General features: G+C 41.7%; 1 protein-coding gene across 1 annotated transcript in view; it reads left to right on the top strand.

Annotated features, from left to right (window-relative positions):
• The first annotated feature begins 6,773 nt into the window (after nt 1-6,773).
• BRINP1 (BMP/retinoic acid inducible neural specific 1) overlaps nt 6,774-20,637 on the top strand; it is a 209,740-nt gene continuing 195,876 nt past the window's right edge. Inside the window, exon 1 of the mRNA XM_002720507.4 lies at nt 6,774-7,188. The gene's annotated coding sequence lies outside the window, so the exon portion shown is untranslated. The remainder of the gene's footprint in view (nt 7,189-20,637) is intronic.

Below are 20,637 nucleotides of genomic sequence, written 5' to 3'. Positions count from 1 at the left end.
GAGATCCAAAGGTACAACTCTGGTAAATGAGTTAGTAGGGAGCATGGCTCCAGAATTTCACTATGCTTGCTAAAATACCACAACTGACAGCTGGGAATACCTAAGGCAAGGTCCACATAAGCAAACAGCCATCATGAAAAGGAAAAAGTGAACAACCATTCAGATTCAGGAGAGAAATAATATACATATACATAAAGCTTGAAACTGAGAAGAATTCTGTTTTGGATAAATATATCCTGGGTCTTTCCCACATAAAGTGCTACATAGCCTTGCGGTCATATATTTGATGGTATAGCGTAATAGTCTGGGTTTGAATCTTAATTTTGTATGTGATATTGGGCAATTTATTGAATCTTCTGTACCTCAGTTATCCTCACCTCAAAATGAGAATGATAATTGTAAGAACATTAGTGACATCACAGGTCTTTTTGAAGGATTAAATGAACTAATATTCATGAAACATACAGAGTAATTTCTGAGACATAGGCAATAGTTAACATGTGTTTCCCGTATCTTTATATATCAAACTTCCATCATGAAGGTATCCTTTATGTCTTTGAGTTTTAATTTTAACTAAGAAAAAGCACAGTAAACAATGCTACCAATAATTGTTTAATTATATGGGTGATACATATAATGAAAGAGACATCCAGGGTTGTGAGAGAACTAATAGCCTTGGTTTGGGTTCAGGAAAGTTATGTTTACAATGAGACTTGATGAGGGGGGAAGACTTGGCTAGGAATAGAAAGTTAGCACAAGACCCTAGAAGCAGGAAGGAACTTGGTAAACTCTCATAACTGAAAGAGATACAGTATGTTTAGAAAGTAGAGGAGTCCTATCATTATGATCAATTGTGAACAGAAATTGATCACTGGGACTAGTGAGATGGCATGGGTACATGCCACCTCGTTGGGATTCAATTTGAATCCCCTGGTATGTTTCTAACTCTACTGTTTGAGGTAAGTCAGCTTGAGCATGTCCCGAATTGCACATCTCTTCCCTCTCTTATTCCCACTCTTATATTTAACAGCAATCACTAAGAACCAAAGGGATCACATAAACAAGACTAGTGTCTGCAAATACTAGCTGATAGAAGAAAAAAGGGAGAGAATGATCCAACATGGGAAGTGAGATACATAGCAGACCCATAGAATGGCAAATGTCCTAACAGCACTCTGGCCTCAGAATCAGCCCTTAAGGCATGCGGATATGGCTGAAATGCCCATGAGAGTATTTCAGGCATGGAAAGCCAAGACACTCTGGGGGAAAAAAAAAACCTAAATGAAAGATCTCTGCGAGTGAGATCCCAGTGGAAAGAATGGGTCATCAAAGAAGGAGGTACCTTTCTTTGAAGGGAGGAGAGAACTTCCACTTTGACCATGGCCTTGTCTAAATATGATCAGAGTCGGTGAACTCAGGGGGCTTCCATAGCCTTGGCAGCTCATGACAAGAGCCTAGGGTGATTACTGAGGCCATAAACAAGAGTGTCAATTTGTAAAGTCAGCAACAGGAGTCACTGTGCACTTACTCCTCATGTAGGATCTCTGTCCTTAGTGTGCTGTACATTGAGATTTAATGCTATAACTAGTGCTCAAACAGTATTTTACACTTTATGTTTCTGTGTGGGAGCAAACTGTTCAAATCTTTAATTAATGTATGCTAAACTGATCTTCTGTATATAAAGAGAATTGAAAATGAATCTTGATGTGAATGGAAGGGGAGAGGGAGTGGATAAGGGGAGGGTTGCGGGTTGGAGGGACGTTAAGGGGGGGAAGCCATTGTAATCCATATTCTGTACTTTGGAAATTTATATTCATTAAATAAAAGTTAAAAAAAAGAAAAAAAAGAAAGTAGAGGAGGAGGGGACATGACATTAAATAGAAAGTTAGCACCTTCATATCCTTGTACTTCTCATGTGAAAGTGTGATTTATCCTATTTGAAGTGGTAGGAGAGATAGTATGTGTATTTAAAGAGAGGTCAGATTTAGTCAGGCGGAAATAAAGGGCTGCTGGGGAGAACATGAAATGGAAGGAGAGGGACCAGCATGAGTAAGGTGTGAAGAAAGAAAATCTCAGCACTGAGAGCTAGTGAACAGTTAATTGTGGCTGACAGAGAAGGTACAGCATGATGACTAGGAATAAATAAGGTTGCAAAAAAATACAAAGGTCTGATGATGAAAGCATTGAATTCTGGACAGAATGATTCTGACTTTGATATGCAGTTACAAGTCCACCAGAATTTGGAAAGTAGACTGATTAATGAGAATTTCACTTCAATCATATTATTTATTATGGTTTTGATGGGCTAAGAATAGGAAGGGAGAGAGGGGATGACAAAGAGGGATTAGGAGAGATAGAGATAGGGAGACAGATTGAATGACTGACTTCATACCAATGAAAAGATGCTCTTAAACAGCCTAAATGAGAGTCATGAAAGGCTTGAGTGCTACTCACATTTAGTAGTCACTCAACAAATGCTAGTGCTTGTTAATTTAACTGCTTGTAAAGCTAAATTGAAATGCTTTTGACAGTTACAGAATGCTATACATTACATGGAGGCAAAATTTTCCTCCTCTTAGCTTTTCTAGTATTTCCTAATGACCCCGAACATGCCAACTGCATCCTGTTCCGTGATTACTTAGGCATTAATATGCGTACTAATCAGCTTTTCATTCCTTTAACTGAAATATTGGAGGGAAGCTACTCATGAGAGAAGATTTATTTTGGCTTATGGCTTTGGAGATTCACAGCTCAAGTTTGGGAAGCTCCATTAATCTGACATCTGATGATGGTGGCAGAATGCATGTGGAGGATCATGTGGAAAACCAAGAAGGAGAGAGAGAGAGAGGAGAGAGAGAGAGAGAGAGAGAGAGAGAGAGAGAGAGAGAACAGCTAGCCCAAACTCAGCTTTCATCATCAATCCTCTTATGAGAATTACCTTCCAAGGGCATTTTTCACAATCCTAAAGACCTCCTACTGGGCCCACCCCCCAGACATCATAATTAGATCAAGTTTATACCATTAATTTATTAAGCATTAGTTAACAGCAATCCATTAATAATTGACATAAGACTTTGGCGGTTAAGCCCCCAGTACATGGGGATTCGGAAGACACTCAAACTACTATGCCAATCATAACAGTATAAATCTACAATAGATGTCACTTTGAGCAGGCAGAGACCAGGCAAGACATCCATCTCTAAAGCTTTCACACTTCACTTTAGTAGGCATTTAAGAAATGTAGGCTTCTTTCTGTACTTATTCAGTCAGTTCTGAAACCAAAGGACCTCAGATTAAGGGATTTTAACTCCTTTGGGATTTGATAGGAGTTGTAAATTTAAGCCTTTGAGGCAGTAGCAGGTGGCTCAGAGTCCTGCACAAACACAGAAATATCTTCTTATCTAAGGAGGGGGTAGCAAAATCTCCATTTCATCATCAAACATTTATCTATATTTCTAGGAATAAAACATGACTGCTTACCTGCTTATTGATTTCCCTGCTGGCTTCTCCTTTCGAATTTTTAAGCTAAAATTTAAATGATTCAACCTGTAAAAACTAAGGTCAAGCTGGAGACCAGAAAAGCCATCTATTCTAGAGATACTAAAGATGGGGTTCAGTGATATTCATTCATGAGTAAAATCAGTAAAGAGAGATTCAGTGAAATTCTGTGCAAAATTTTGTGAGCATATTTGTAAATACATTTTCTACAAAAGAGTGAAAGGCAGTGTTGGTATCTTAAATTTGGTCTGTAACATTAAAAATATTATCCCTTGTTTGTCAAATCCAATGTATTATGAGTAGGATGCTATGAAACATCCCTTTTCTTAGAAATTCCCTTAAAATAAGGTCCTATTCTAGTATCATTCCAAGATTTACAGACAGGAAGTTCTTTCCTAAGTCTACCTTAATTTTTTGGCAACTCCTCCCCATGTAAGCCCTTAGTAAATTCAGTGGAAATAGCAAACAGCTGCTCACCAACACCCACCCCAAAGAAAGAACAAGACATTTCTCACATATCTCAAGCTGCTTTAAATGTTCTTTCTTTGGCAAAGAAGAAAAAAAGAGAAATATATTTTTGGCCTCTAAACCTTTTCCCACCCATGTGTATTTCTGCAGAAATGTTATCCATATGGTTCTGATTGCTTTCTCCATAAGTCATTAGGAATGCTTTGCGCTAAGAACTTTTCTGATGACCAAGGAATCTTCAGAGACATTTTAAAATGGCCCTCTTAGTCTTTTTTTCATAGAAACAGAGAAGCTAAACAGAGCCAAATGCAAATGAACTAAGACCTGGAAAGGTTGGAGTTTTATTCAAAACTCAGAAACCATAAGGCTCGGGTGAGCCTTAAATCTGTCCATGCAAAGCCCTCACCTCCTCCTCTAGGGACAAGAACTACTAAATCCTCCACTGGTTCAAATAATACAATGGTCAAAGCCATTTAAGTTGATGTTTAGGGTCAGGTGCAGTGACTTAATTAAATTCCAACACTTTCCAATCACCCCAGGGCTTTGAAATTATTCCTAGAGGACACAGTAAAGATTTTAAACTTAGACATAGGTGTAGAATTCCCAGCTCCATCCTCTATTGACCAGCTGCATGTTGGAAAGCTAGTCAAGCTCTCCAAAGTACAATTCTCTATAATTTAAAAACAGAGTAGCATCATATATCTCATGCTTTACAACATTTTTAGAATTATAAGCAATCATAAAGGGATTCCAAATGAAATTTTTGCTGCCTGGTAAATTTTGAAAATTCTCTCTCCTCTTCTGAGTACCAGTTGTTGGATTGAATATATTTTTGTTTCTTGAAGGTGATATTGACTGCGTATGGTGGGATAGAGGAAGAAGGAAAAATTATCCTCATCATTAAGTCTCATAAACATAAACCATGTTGAGAGATTCTTTATAATGGGAGAGCAAAGAAAAAGCATTTGAAGCTGCCTGACTTGGTTGTCTCGACTGATCTCAAAATTGCCTTACTAGCTAGGCTGTTGTTGCCTATTTTAACTCAAGGAGGCAGATCTGAGCTAGTCACGATGGAGAAACAGAAGGAAAGGGAGGGAGGAATAAAGGAAGGATTTGGGTACGGAAACAGAGAAATGTATGAGAAAGCAGAGTGTGGCGTGTGTATTTCTTTGTGATCTGAATCAGTCGGATCATAATCAAAGCCATATCTGCCTTGAGAAGCACTTTCCAAGCACTTTTCCAAGACCAGAAGCCAAAGGAAGGAGAAAGGTATCCAAGTCACATGGGAGAAGTTCCTGCCCGGCAGAAAAGAGAAAGTCCTGTTGGTCAGTGGCCATAGAGCTGTCCGTGGTGCTGACTTCTGAAGTAGAGAAGTGGAGAGCTCTAGAGCTCTGAACGGGTTGCTCCTCTTTTCTCCTCTTGCTCTCCTCCCTCCCCCAGCAGTCCTGCACTCTTGAGGACCAGACTTATTCTGGATAGTTCTGTATCGGACTTTCTCCTTCTCCATCGCTCTTTGTCAAGTAAATATATTTTCTCAGTTTGTCATGCAAACATTTCTCTTCCATTTTGTTTCAAGAATTCTCTTTCTCTGATTACTTTATTGGCTCCTAGATCCTCCTAAGTCTCCCTGGAGGTCACATCTTTCTCCTACCAGACTTTGGACAATAAACGAAGAAGCCTTTAATTACAATAGGAAGCATAAACGCAGACTAGACACATTGAACATTCACCAGATGTCAGGGAGTATTTTATGCACTTTCACATACATCAACTCATATAAATCCCACACCAACAGTATTAGATAGGTAGTTATATTATCCTACTAAACAGATAAAAAATTGAGCTCATAGGGTAATTTGACCAAGACTGTGTAGCTACAGAATTCCCCTCTAAAGCCTGCACTTTTGCTGTATTTGGTCTCCTTTAAATTTCTCATCACTTTTTGCTTAGGGTTTCTGTTCCTCCATCAGGTAGATTCGTTGACACTGATGCTGCCAACCCTTGCCTAAACTTTAAGAAACTAGGAATCTGCATTGCTGACATGGTTTACATCTCAGAGGAAACAAAGTAATAAAAAACGCCATGACACTCGCCCCACGGGCGTGAGAGGGCCTTCCTTTCTGCTTCAGGGAGAGGCCTAGTGTTAGCCACCTGGGTTCCCACCTCAAGCAGTGTGCGGGGGCCTTGACTCCCTCTCTCTGTGTCTTAGTTTCATTACTTTCGCCCCTTCCCTGCCTCCGGTGGTCTCCAGAGAACTTTGCGTTCCCTTGGGCTTCTCACTCCTACATGCTGCCCACGCAGAAAAGCACTCGCTGCAATCTGGGAGGTTATGTGGGCTCTCGCCTCCACCCAGAAACAAGCTCAAATAACTCAAGAGAGGCACAGACAAGCACGGACCCACACAGGCACCTCCCCATACAGAACCCACACTCGGATAGCTGCACACCGGCACACACTAGCGCCCGCGCATCCGGAGACACCGGGACAGAGGCGCCACGCACGGCGGCAGACTCGCCGCGAACACCACGATCCGGGGCTTGGGTACACACACAGTCCCCACTAGACGCTGCCCCAGAGACGCGCCGCTCTGTCCACCCCCAGACCCCGGAGACTCGCCAGCTGCCCACCCAGGCCGCCCCTCCCTCCCAGGCGGTCTCCCTCAGCTCTGCTCCCATCTCCTCCTCCTTCGCCTAAAGATGTACAAAACACTCCTCGGAATCAGCTCCGGCTCTCGGCTCCTCCCTCCCCGCCCCCCGGCAGCCGCTCCCCCATTCATTTTCGCCCGTCGCCGGCTAAGTCCCTCCCCCGGCGTAGCCCGGCCTCCGCTGCTCCCCGCCCGGAGACCGCGGCGCACTTGGACTTCCCTGTCCATTCGCCAGCCGCCTCGCTCCCGGTCCCTACGGCTGCGAACTGATCCGGCGCGGGGGGAGGAGGAGAGCGCAGGCGAGCAGGCGAGCGGGTGCGAGCCAGGGCAGAGCGCCGGGGGCACAGCGAGTAGTGACCGCCTTCCGGAGCCGGGATTCATGCCTGTCCTCGGGACCAGCGGAGGGGACTTGACGGCTGAGTATGAGCCAGGCTGCTAGGAGCCAGGTACCCCCACGCCTGCAGTCCCCGCGCCGTCCCCGGTATGCGAGCTGGACGCAGGGCTCTCCCAAGTTCCCACCGAGCCGAATAAAAAGCGTCAGCCCGCAGCTCTCCACCCAAGACAGACATTGACTCCAGGTAAGGCGGCGCCGGCAGCAGCACCCGGCAGCCCCGCTGCCCTTGGAGTCGGCCCCGGACCGCAGTCGGAGCGCCCCCTCCGCCCCGCCCCTCCCCCTCTCAGCACCCTCGTCCGCTCTCCCCGTTTGGCCTCTCCGGTTGCTGGCTGGGCGCGCGGCTTGGAGGGGGGGGGGATAGGATCCCTGTGCCTGGGGCTCGAAGGGTTAAATGCGGGTTTCAGTGAGTGGCGTGTGTGCCCCCGCGCGCTCCCGACGTGTGTACCATGGTGGGAACTTGATGTGGTGCTGGTGTGTGTTTGCATGTGCGGCGTCGTTGGCATTTGATGCGTGTGTTTGTTGTGTGCGTGTACGTGTATGTCTGTGTATGTGCAAAGGAGGTGGTGAAGAGGGAAGTCCTATAACCTACTTATGTTGCGATGTATGTGTGTGCATGTTTGTACGTATGTGTTTGTATGTGCGCGTCTGTGTGTCTTTTTAATTAGGTCTCTCTAGCTTACACAAAACCAGAGATCTTACTACAGAATCACGTAGCCATCGGGAAACCTGCTGTGGACTTCCTCCTGGGGCTATGGGTTCTGGGTTTTGGGAAGATGCTGGGATATGGATAGCGCCTTATTTAGCCTAATGTGGGTACCCTTGAAGAAAAATTCCTCCAAACGATGGGGTCTGCTACACTTGGACCCACCGTTTAATACGAAAGGGAAATGACCAAACCTTGAAGCAAATGAGATGCTGTCACTTTAAATTCCACACTGGGCAGACTCCAGGATTCTGATGGGAATTTGGAGACACTGGCAGTGGGTGACAGAAAAAGGGGGAAGCCGGTGGTGTGCTCCTTATCTGGGGCTTGGCAAGCCTGGGGTAGAGCTCTGCCCTGTCTCTCGGGTTGGAACCAAGCAGCAGAGCAGCCCCTCCTGCTCCTGCTGCTTTGGGGAAGGAGGATCTGGGCAAGTTTGCATGGCTCCCTATCAGGGGAGAAGGGGAAGGTGTCCCCCAGGGACTTGCTCATCCATCACAATTGTCCAGGGTCTCAGAGGAAATCTCATTTGAGCGCAGATTTGGGTGATAGGGAAAGAGATGGATGGGGCACTTCCCTAAGACAAATTCCTCTTTGATCCCCCATTTCAGGCAGGCTTTGGAAGCCCCCAGAGAATTGTTTCCAAACTGTGCTTCCCCATGGCTCCACTGGAATTAGAATACTGAAGGAAGGCAGAGAAAGAGAGAGAGGGACGGAGAGAGAGAGAGAGAGAGAGAGAGAGAGACGGGGAAAGAGACAGAGAGACAGAGAGAGTGTTTTAGTGCTGAAAGAGACAGACCTTCAATTTGGAAGGGCCTTGGGTGGGGATCCCAGGAAAGAATGTGGCAGTGATTGACTTAAACTGCTGGCGATTTGCACCTCACATTTCTTGCTTGGCTCCAAAATACTGCCAAGGGCAGGGGGATTCTGGGAGGAATCTCAGTAAAGAAGATAGTTTGTGCCAAGGGCCTCTGTCCTCTACCTTTTAGGAGCCTCCATAGGTAAGTGTCTCAGCTACCCTAGCTAGGTGCTGTTGAGCTTGGGCTCTGGGGCCAGCCATTGATTTGATTCCCGGCTGCCTCTGGAAGCCTTGCCCTACTCAGCAAAAATGCTGAGTTTTACTGCTGTTAGCATGGCTTCCAGACTCGGCAGCTGTTACTTTCTCAAGGTAAGCGGCAGCTGTTCTGCTTTCAGGCAGTGAAGCTGGGAGAAGACAAGGGTTGACACAGTGGGACACAGTCCCTTGTCTACCTCTGCTTGAAGGGACCACTGAAAAGGCCTCTTGGGGAAAAATTGTAAACATATACTTAGCTTAAATATTATATGTATATAAATATTATATGTATATCTGTATCTTCTGGGGAGTGATAAAAGCAAACACGTGTTTGCAGGAACCTGCCGTGGCAGATGGATGATTGTTCTACCTGCAGGCACTTGCAAACATACCTTTCTCTGGCCAGAGGCTGATACCTCTGGCTGAAGCCTTCACACAGCCCGGGGAATCGCTTTCAGGGAGCTCATGTCAGGGCAAAGCTCCTCAGTTCGTTTTGGGCAGGCATTGCGGAGACAGAAGAGGAGACCCTGTGTTGGGAACTGTTCTCATTTATTTTTGCTCTTTTCCAATTCATAGACAATCGAAGCTGGAAGGAATACTAAAGAGCAGACAGGCAGGACTGTGTGGCCCAAAAAGGGAATGAGAATTTCCCAGCATTCTCTGGCAAAATGATGGCAGGGGCAGCACTAGAACCTAGGTCTCCTGTCCACTAGATTGATGTCCTTTCCATTATGCCACACTGCTCTGGCACTGTGTATGCTGCCACCATGTTCCTATCCAAGATGATCACTTGTCTTCCCTCATCAAACTTCACATTTCAGACATGCACTTCAGGGCTTCTCCATGTGAAAGCACAACCCAAGAGAGAAAGGGACAGATGCCTCGATCACTCTCCATGCTAAACACACACACACACACACACGTGCACACGCACACACATGCACACACATTCTTTCTCCAGTGTCTTCGGAGAATCACACACAAGCAGAGAACCAATGCTGATTATAACTAATAGTCAAAACCCAGCAACTCCTCTGGACTTTACTTGTTTTACACCCAACAACTGATGCAAATTCTTCAGTCCAATGAGTTTCTTTATAGTAATTAGAATATCCTTCCTATATATTTATGCAAATGACAATCACAGGAATATGTGGAAGCGCACATGCATACATGCATTCATGCACACATGTCACATACAGATTCAGACACCTTTTCTGCTTCCTACATCCCCAAAAGAGAATTTCAACCTCCACACTAAATTGAGTTCCCCCACATAAAGGTATCTCCCATTTGAAGACTGAGACTCATAACCCTTAGGGAAGATGAAATACAAAGTGTTTGTGCAAGAGAGGCCTTTGAGAAGTCAGAATCCAGATCACTCAAAACTGCTCCCAGACTTCCAGATGTTCCTTCTAGGGTACAGGCAAGTACTGAGAAACTTGAGGGTTTTAGGCCCATCTGCAATAGAACCTTTTCCACACAGGCTTTTCTGGGGCTGGATGGCACTTTAGCTCCCAGAAGGGGGAGCTGTGACTCCATTTCAACCACAGAGAACAAGCTCAGATTCCGGAATCAGATGTGGGCCCCCGTTGAGTTTAGACTGTCCAGCTCAGGCTGCAATGAATATTAGCAGCCTTTCAGGCAGGGACCATAAAACCACTTTCCCTTGTTCAGTCCAAATACGATGTCTCTTTCTCACTGTTTGCAAGAGTTTTTGTTATTGACCACAAAGTCCTCTACTTCTCTGAAAAGGTCTTTACCCAAAGGCCTTTCAGTTGTCTGAGGAGACATTTTCTGATTTGCATGCTGTCTCTTTTCCTCTCCCACTTATTTAGGTGAAATCACTTTAACTGGTCACTAGGGTTAGCCATATCCTGTTCTTCTTGTTTCTCTGTTTCTCCTTTGCTGACACCCCATGTGTAATAGATTGGCTACCAATCCATGGTAACCATGTTAGAGTCAAGATGGGGGTCATAGTAAGAGGACACATCTTTAAATGTCACTCTTTAAATAATGACCCTGACCCTGATGATTTTCCTCTCTAACCCTCTGCGAGGAATATTTTCATTATTCTTTGCTCCATTTTTCACCTTCAGCCTGTTCTTTTGTTAAAATTCTACCCATATTTCAACATTTACTTCAAATGACCCTTTCAATAAGTCTTCCCAAGACCTTATTTTGGAATTAGTTTCTTTCTGTCCTGTTTTTCTATATAATTTTGTCTGAAACTCTATTTTAATTTCTGTTTTTTTAGCTCCGTGGGTGTAGGTCTATCTTGCCCTTATCAACTTGGTTTTCTTAAGAGTTTTCTATTCCCATGGACTGACACATGCAAATGTTTGCTTTTGCATTTCATGTCCAGTCTCCACAGCAGCTGTCATCTCTTTCTGTCTCTCATTCTTTCATTCTGACAATTGCTTCATATTCACTTGAAGCAATGCAATTATGGTTTCAAAATTATACCCTCCATGCCAACAACACAGTGATACAGATAATGATACAGAAAGGTAAATTAATGTCTTACCTGGAAGTGATCATTGCCCTTCTGTGTACCAGTGTCTTTAGTTTTGTTCTGTTTAATCTTAATTCTCACCCAGTAAGGCAGACACAGCTTCTTTTACAGAAGTGAAACTTATTCTGTTTAGATCTGTTGCTCAAGGTCACATAATCAACTGAGCTAGAATTTGAACCTAAGTATGCTTTACTTCAGCATCTATGCTCTTTCTTCTGTGCCACTAAATTAATGGAAACTGGAAAAAATACAGTCTTCTTTGGGAGATTTCTCTGAGGAAACCTCTGATGGTATCTCACAACCAAATCATGCTCCTTACTCAGGAATTGAGAGTCCTTTTCGTGATAACCATAATACATGACACTCAGCTTCAGCTTCAGTCCTCTAGGCAGCATATTATCACATAGATCAGCCTATGTTCTACTTGGAGAGTTCTGTTGGATTATCTTCCAACTCTGACCTTAAATCTACTGACCAACCATTAGTCTCTGAATTCACACAAGTGTAATTCTCTTCCAGTTATAAGTCCTTCATGTAATATGGAAGAATAATTATACCACATGTATTCTCTTTCTATATACAAGGGCCTGTCTCCTCATCTCTACCGCCCTATCTCCTGTTGCATTGGTTTGGAAGCTCCTTACTCCTTATCATACTAGATATTATCCTGTGGGAATTCCCTAGTTAGTCTTACTTTTAAGATTTTTGAAGAGGGAAAAGATGAGCTGAAATGGAATGGAGCTCACTAAGAGGAAATTCATCATTTATCCACAAATAGCTATTGGATGTCTCCTATTTGCTAAATATTGCTCTAGCCCACACTGTTAAAATTCTCTGTGCTGTGCAGCATGTGGTATCCACATGTGACCACTGAGCATTTGAATGTGACTTGTGTTACTGATGGACAGAAGTTTTCATTTTATTGAATTTGTATTATTTGTCTTTTTTTAATTCCTAAAGTTCATATGTATGTGGTCACTCTATTGAACAACACATGTCTTGCATTCAGAAATGTAGTATGAGTGTGGTGCTATTTCCATTCAGCTCATGCTCTAGTGGGAGATATGGATAATAAATGAGTAAACAGATAGGCAAAGTAATTTCATACAATATTAAATGTTACACAAATAATTGAGGTAATAGGCTGGAAAAGAATGTTGATGGCATAACCTTAAATTGGGTAGTTAAAAAAAGCCTTCTCTGAGGAAGGGATATTGAAGCTGAGATTTAAATGAGGAGGAACCAGTCATGGGATTATGTGGAAGAAGGACATTAGAGGCAGAAAGAAGAAGAAAAACAGTCCTTGCATAGGGGCAGGCTTAGGAAGCCTAAGGGATGGGCCAAACTCAGTGTGGCTGAAGCTTTTGAATGAAAAAAATGACATTATACGGGTAAGAAAGGTAGGCAGGAACTAGATTACAAAGGCCTTGTATGAATGAGTGAAAGGCCTTGACATCTCACCCTTTACATCTCCTTGATTGGGAAGCAGGTAGTCTGAGGACTGAGGAGAGTTAAAGAATTCACAGAAGCTCATCATCAGGTGTTTCCATTGGGTCTTTATCATATCCAGCTTTAATTAGTCTTTTCAATGAGTTTTCCTAACCTTAAACTCTGGTTCTGCCTTGAGTGTCATGCCCTGGAAATACTCCAGGGTCAAGGGAGGGGGAGAAATAGGAATAGAAGAAATTGACTGAATATGAGGAAGAGAATCAATAACTGGGGAGAATCTATAAAGTTTGATGAAAAATGATAAAAATTGGAATCTAGTTGAATCATCAAGTATTTATTGTGTATCTTATCTTGGAAAGACCCTGACTTTGGGTGTTGGGATTGAATCCTGCTACTTACTGGCAATGTAATAGAAAAGATCTGCATATCTACAAATAGTTATCATTTACGATAGACTGATAATGGTCATTTTCAAAATTCTGATGAGAGTTTGTGGAAGACCAGAGAAAGATTAGCAGTGCTAGAGGTGGTAAAGAGGAGGAGGGCAGTAACTAAGATTTTGAAGAGTCGAGACTATATCTTTTCATTTTATTTCTTCATTGTTTCAAATGTCATATAAGAGAGAGCACAGGGGTCTCTCTACCTGATTCTAGTCCTGGCTCGTACCACTGCATATCTTGACATCCTTATGAATATATTTTTCCTCTCTCTGGCTTCTCCTTCTGTAAAATGAGGAGAAAACTGTGGCTTGCCTCACTGAAGAGATGTTGCCAGTTCTGGGGAAATGTCACATCACAAAGTTCTTGTAAAAGCAGAGAGACACATGTATGGTGGCCGTGCTGCACCATAAAGTTTAGATGTCTTCTCAACAATGAGCAAATCTGAAAGAAGTCATACCTCAGAGCACTGAGTGTGACTCCAGACAGGGTGGTTGAGTGGATAGATGATGACCTTGTGCTGGTGTTGCAACCCTTAATATCAAAATGATTAAGTGTTAGCATGAAATGCTCTCTTCTCTTGAGATGCAGTAGCCCAAAAAGGCTGCTTAGAAATCCATGGGCATTCCTTGCTACTGAGGGAAGAAAGATGACAATTAAGAAGATAATGAGTCTGAGGAAAAGAGAAATTAATTTTTTTCATATGAGGGTAAAGTGGATCTTTGTCTCCTAAGGGGACCGTCTTTTGGAGATTGCAGGTGGACTTAAGGAGAATAGATTGAATAGCACCGGGTGTGAGAAAGTTAATGGTGGTGAATTCCTGTGCCTGTCTCCTAGCCACACAAAATATGTCATTCTGAATAAAATCTGTTGTCAGTGTGTGTGTGTGTGTGTGTGTGGTGGGGAGGGGGTTTCTACAGGGTGCAGACCTGAAAACAAGTATACTGTCTTGAAACTCACTAGGAGACTGAATCCCCCAAGGGTGGGAGGTAGATACATATGGCAATTAACAAAATCAAGGTGCAGTTGTTTGGTGGAAATGCAAAGGTCTGAGCGGCAGGACTCCAAGTAAATGGCCCATCTGAACAGTTAGAACCCTCTGTAAGGTTTAACCCAGTACTGGCCCCCAAGAGCTTCCTGAGATATAATTTATCTAGCTTTTAAAAGGTCCTGCAAACAAGCCAGTGGAAACCTTAGGGAGAAAGAGTGGATCCTAGGGGTAATGTGAAACAGCCGAGTTACAGATTACATTTGGATTCAGATAAAGGCCAGGCGTCTAGGTTGTGATTGCTGTTTAGAGTACCCTCTCCACTCAGTGGTGAGTTCGCAAGTCTCCATTCTAAGAACTAGCCATCTGCAAAAGTAGATGGAACTTTGGAAGGGCTGTGGAATTCCTGGAGTCTGCTGAAGCTCCTGGAAGAGCATTTTGAGAACTGATAGAGACGTCTGCCTTGAGTAAGCACCGTTCCTTTTAGATGGTGGTGGATAGGCTAGATTTCTCAGGGAATTCTATGAGTTCTGAGTTTACAGGCACATCACAGAGGAAGGACCTACAAGGAGGTTTGGCTGGTAGTATAAACATCTGCACAGCCGGCCACAGCGCAACGGCCGCGGAGGCCATTGGAGGGTGAACCAACGGCAAAGGAAGACCTTTCTCTCTCTGTCTCTCTCTCTCACTGTCCACTCTGCCTGTAAAAAAAAAAAAAAAAGACATCTACACATGCACAGCCACCATTAAAAAATGAAAATCAGCAGTTCAGTATGTTTAGGAGGGTCGGAGGAAGATTGAAAAATAGATTACCCGGCAAGGGTTGGTAAAATGGTTTTTGCTGCTGGGACACATTTTAGACATGACTCTTTAGATGAAGTGGTCCTCATCAAATGCCATTTCCAGAGATGGCTGAGGCTAGGGAGGGCTGTGAGGGGTCGTAAAGAGTTTTATTCTGAATGCATATCAACAGGACAGCATCATTCAAAGTCCAGTGAAGCCTTACAAATGATTCCTGAAAATATTACCAGGTCAGCCACAGTTTTGTTTGCTCTCTCCACTCTTGCCTGACAGTGGGAATTACATATTTAGGCAGAGCATAGGATCTTTACCCACAATGGTTAGAGAGGCTGATATGTCACCTTCATAAAACCATTCTTGGAGTGAAAAGGTGTATGTGCCAAGCATGTCACATGTTTTGTGCTATAATGGGCACCTCTGTAGATTTCTCATTGAATATTTTCAATAAGCTCATGCACATGTAGTATTGTCTATCCTTCTAGGTAAGAAGAAACTGAGGCACAGAACAGTAACTACACCTAAGGCCACACTGAGTCGCAAATGTGTTTTTGAGGATTTGAATCCGTTTCTGTTTGTTTTGAGAGGATAGTCATTGAAAACTTCCGTGCTGCCCTTTGAGTACCTGCTCTGTCACTTACTAGCTACATGACCTTGGCCAGATTACTTAAAGATTCCATGCAGGATTCCTGATCTGTAAAATATGGGTAACAACAGCAGCTTCATATAGAGGACTGTGGGGATTTATGCACTTATATGATAGATGTTTCACACAATGCTTGACAGACTATCAAAAGTATATAAACATCTATTATTATTACTTTTTATGACTGCTACGCTCTGTTGTGTTGGATTAAGCATTGCCCATATTTAGGTATGCTCTTAGGGAAATATCATGTAGCAGGAGATTATTAGTAGGTCCCAGACACTATTTTACAAATTAACTTAATCATTTTTATCAGACTCTCCCCAAATATGGAGGTATGATAGCAACATTTGAGGAAACACTGAGAAAGTGGAAAAGGCATGGAAAGACAAAAAATGATGGTAGAAATTTTTTTAATCCTCTGTGTTACCATGGATTAAGACCAGATGTAGACATAAAATAATCTGCCATCAAAGTCATCTTCCACGTAGTCTACTTCTTCTTTCTCTTGTATTTGTTTTTGTCTGGAAGTTAATATAAACTCTCACTTTTAAAAGATAAAGTGGCATCTTAGTTGGATCAAGAACCCTGGCCCCTTACAATCTAGCTCACTATTTCTCTTGACTTAGTTTTCTAATCTATAGGGCCATGGTGTAAATCAGGCATATATGGGACAGTGGTTGTTTGATAGCATGCAGGATACTCTTGTACCAGCCATGGTTACCTTCCTTCTGTATAGGACTCCCCTCTTTATCATTATTGTCATTTATTTTTATTGAGGTTTTGCAAGTCTTGACACATTTTCATCTAATTTAGCCTTTATAATAGCACTCTGAAGTTGGAGTGATTCTTCCCATTTTTCCAATGAAGGCATTGTGTCTCAGAAGTGAAAGAACTTTCCCTTGTTCTTTTATTGAATGGCCCTCATTCCACCCACAGTTCTAAGACATTGTCCATCCACCTGTTAGAAGCTTGGTGGCCCCCCAAAGCTGAGGTGGATTATAGCTGTTTGGTCTCTGCTGTGTTGGCACAGGTCAGACATTACAAATCTTCAACCATTTTGTATCCCAGGCTCTGCCCTCAATCCTGGTCTTGTATAAACTAAATAAGAAAGGCATCCATCTTCCATGTTTCAAGAGATGTTAGAAATTTTGCCACTGGGGATGAAGCTTCTTACATTTAACAACCTTCATTTTACTTTCTTTGCTGTATCTGTCAGCATCATGACTATCTCCCAGGTTTCCAGTGCTTTCTGGCCGCTGACTTCATAGCCTTTTAAAACAATAATTTAACATCACAAGGCTTGGCAGAGCACTTTAGCTTAGCATGTTTATTTCTAACCCTAAGTTGTTGAAATCCAAATGCTGATAAGACCAAGGCCAGAATAACCAATGTCTAACTCTAGGCCAGATCCAAAAGCCAAAATCTCTTACTTTTCTTGGGAATAGAACCACTCAAGCCACACTTGATAGCAGGAACAAAGTTAAAACAGTTCCGGAGATTAGCAGGGTGGATGTGGCATGAATGGTGACAGGTAGATATTGCAAGAGAAATATACAAATATATATTTTCTCAATTCATCTCTCTCTGTCTCTACCTTTCTCTTTCTCCTCCCTTTTCTGCATTTATGCTACACAGGGTATTTCCATAAAGAAAGGAGAATTGAACATGATTGAGAAGGGTTGGAGGGAGAAGAGCAGTGGGCATAGGGGAAAATGTCTAAGACAGAACGCTCTTAGTCATGGAACATGAGCCCATATGTGGCCTTAAGATCACGTAGTATCAGAATTTGATTTGGGAGTGGAATCTCCAACTAAAAATGGAATATACATATATACATATGGCCAGTAAATACATAAAAACCAAGATATTAAGATTCCTTATATATCATAAAAATAGCAAAGTAATATATTCAAGCATCATCAAAATGGCTATTTTTAATGGCAACATTCACTTGGGGCAACAATCTAGGGAAAAGGAAACTTTCATTTGGTATTGATAGAAATCTATATGAAACATTGTCTTTTATGAAACATGACTTTCCTTTTTTCATTAAAAATCAAACAAAAAAGAGAAAACCTTGCTTACTGAGTGCTTATTCTATGTCACTGTTCTAAGATCTGTGGATACAGCAGTGAATAAAACTGACTATGTCCCAGCCATGTTGTAGCTAATGTTCTGATGGAGAGAGAAGATAGATGGCATGGTGAGAGAGAGCTTGCTGTTTCATATAGATGGGAAAGGGAGCCTCACTGAGATGCTGACATTGAAGAAGAGATCTGTAGGAGGTCAGAGAGAGAGGCAGGAGGGAAAGCATTCTAGTTGGAAGCAGAAAGAATAAAGTTTCATGGTTGAGACTGCACTCAATGTAGGGAAGCTACTGCGGCTAGAGTGAGTCGTGGAAGGAGAGGGAGATGGAGGAGATTCATTATCAAGAGAACAGGGAATAGATCTCTATCCCAATCTCTATCTTCCCCTCTTTCCTATCTCTCTATCTATTCATCTATCTATGTATCTTTCTATTTATTTAAGACTGTATCTGTCTCTATATCTATCTATCCATCTATCTTTATCTCTGTCTCCATGTCTGTATCTCTAACTCTACCCCTATTGCTAAAAAAGAATGTGCAACTACTTACATTTTACAGAATACCCCATTGTAAGATGTCAGTTAATTAAATGTGCACAAGTTTGTGAAGAAGGAAATTTATTAGAATATTTGGGTAAAAAAGATAAAGAAACGAATCAAAACACACAATAGAATACTCTACTGTCCTTAAATGGTTTTGTAAAACTTTGTACCTTTGTCAAACCAATGGTAAAGAATGTTAAACTACTATAGTTTTAATGATCTGTGGTTAGTTTAAAATATGCTTTATATGAGCAAAATGGTCATTTTCCCATTCAATTATTGTTTATATTCCCACTAAACTAGGGTCTTTTTGTGTTTTACTTGTTAAACTTCTTATCTGGTGAAACAAAAAAGATAAAAATATATAAATAAATAAATATATAAATAAATACAATCATGAGTGAACACATACACAAAAAGAATGACATCAGAGAAGCAAACAAATGTCCTGTACATGGCACTAAGGATATTTACCAATCTCGACCTATTTTTGGTGAACTATTAAGTCAAAAGAAGCAAAAGGCACAAAACATTATGTATAGCATAGCTATGTTTTAAGATACTCCTGTTTAAGAGTGGTTATCTTTTGGTGATGGGTATGAGTGAATGTAATTCTCTCTTTTATGCTTACCTGAATTTCCTAGTATTCTTTAATGAATGTACATTACTTGGGTAATCAACATTTTAATTAGTAGGATGTGAAGGATCACTGAGCAATCCATGGTAGGAAAAGGGACAAAAGCAGAGAAGCACACACTGGTACAGAGTTTTCTAAATTTCTTACTAATGTGTCCTAAATCAGATTTAAATGGACTCACATTTTGGTATTTTTTTTTTCTCATGACCTTGGCCTGAGCAATAGCAAAATAAAAACTTAAGACTTTCTGAGAGATTTATGCTTTCCAATACACAATTAATTAGTTATCATACCCTTAAAAGAAATGTTATGCTTTTTTTGTGTCACCTGGAATTATTTCATGTACTGATAGTACTTTGTGTATTGCAATTTGGAAAACATAGATTTAGTATTTCTTATCTTAGAGTCAGAAGACTTTATTTCCTAATGCTATCTTCATTTTTAAGTTGGGGTAAATCACATCATTTCTTCAGTCCTCAATTTCCTCACTTGTAAACTGACAGCTTGAGATTTAATAGAATTTCTAATGGACCTTTGAAAGTCTATCATGGGAGTGAGTGAAGCTGGATCGCAAACTGCTCCTGCTTTCCACCTACATCAGGGCACCTCCCCTTTTCATACTTCACTTCATTATACTTTTGTATGATCTGAATAAGGGATCCCAAGTCTTTAAATTGATTTGAAATCATTGGTTTAAACTTTAAATAGTTTCTAAAGTGGACTTATGAGTGACATATTTTGTCCTAGATTAAGTCATTGTACTGAGCTTTTTGGGGGCTATGACTAAGGCACATCCCCAAGGGCTTAGTGGGAAGATTGTGCCTTAGTCACCTTTGTAATCACAATGCATAGCATATAATTGCCATCCACAGATGAAATGAATTCAAGAAAGTATGTGCTATGTTTAAGACAGCATCTTACAGAAATGTAACATTTGCAAGGAAGCTTATGGAATGAAAGAATGTTAGTTCAAGTTGACAAGGAAAAACTGGGCTAGTGGCAGTGGTAGAGATGGGCCTGGAAGGTCCTGTAAAAAGGTGGCAGGCATACCAGGTAGAAGAAATGATGGGCACAAAAACTTGACTCGAAGCTTGCATCTGTCTTTCATCACAGAAACATGCAGAATGTTAGAGCTGAGTTAGAAAAGATTGTAGGATCCACTGTATCCATCCTATCATGTTATCAGAGATAGGAAGATTCACAAGGGAGACTGTCTTGGCAAAGACTATGATCTTTGTTAATAGGGACAGCAAACTGAGAACCCCAAACTCCTGTTTCTCAGACAGCAGTCTTCCTACTGGTAGAACATGTTTATGTTGTTTTTCATGGTGCATTAGTTCTTTGAAAACACTGAGAAAAATATGTTGAATGGCCAAACAAATTTGGAAGGAGTTTCATGATTTGCCCTTTTCTTGGAAATCATAATGTCTATTGAGACACTCAAGACTGACAAGTCCTGTAATAGAGATCACTTTAACAATCTTTAATTCAAGCTTTCTCACTTATTTGACCTCAGAACTTCTAAGTCTTCTATATTTTTTCTTTAATTCTTATTGATACCATGTATAATATATTCTAGGAAACTCTGCACTGGACAAATCTGTTTTCCATAAAAAATAAGAATTAATATGTGTGGAAGAATTATATAAGCAATTTGATGGTCCACATTACTTCAGACATGATGGGTCATATTAGAAAGTTATCAAAGGGCCGGCGCTGCGGCTCAATAGGCTAATCCTCCACCTAGCGGCGCTGGCACACTGGGTTCTAGTCCCGG

Source organism: Oryctolagus cuniculus, chromosome 1 (genome assembly GCF_964237555.1).
Source record: "Oryctolagus cuniculus chromosome 1, mOryCun1.1, whole genome shotgun sequence".
Classification (NCBI taxonomy): Eukaryota; Metazoa; Chordata; class Mammalia; order Lagomorpha; family Leporidae; genus Oryctolagus; species Oryctolagus cuniculus.
This window is presented reverse-complemented; position numbering and strand designations above follow the sequence as displayed.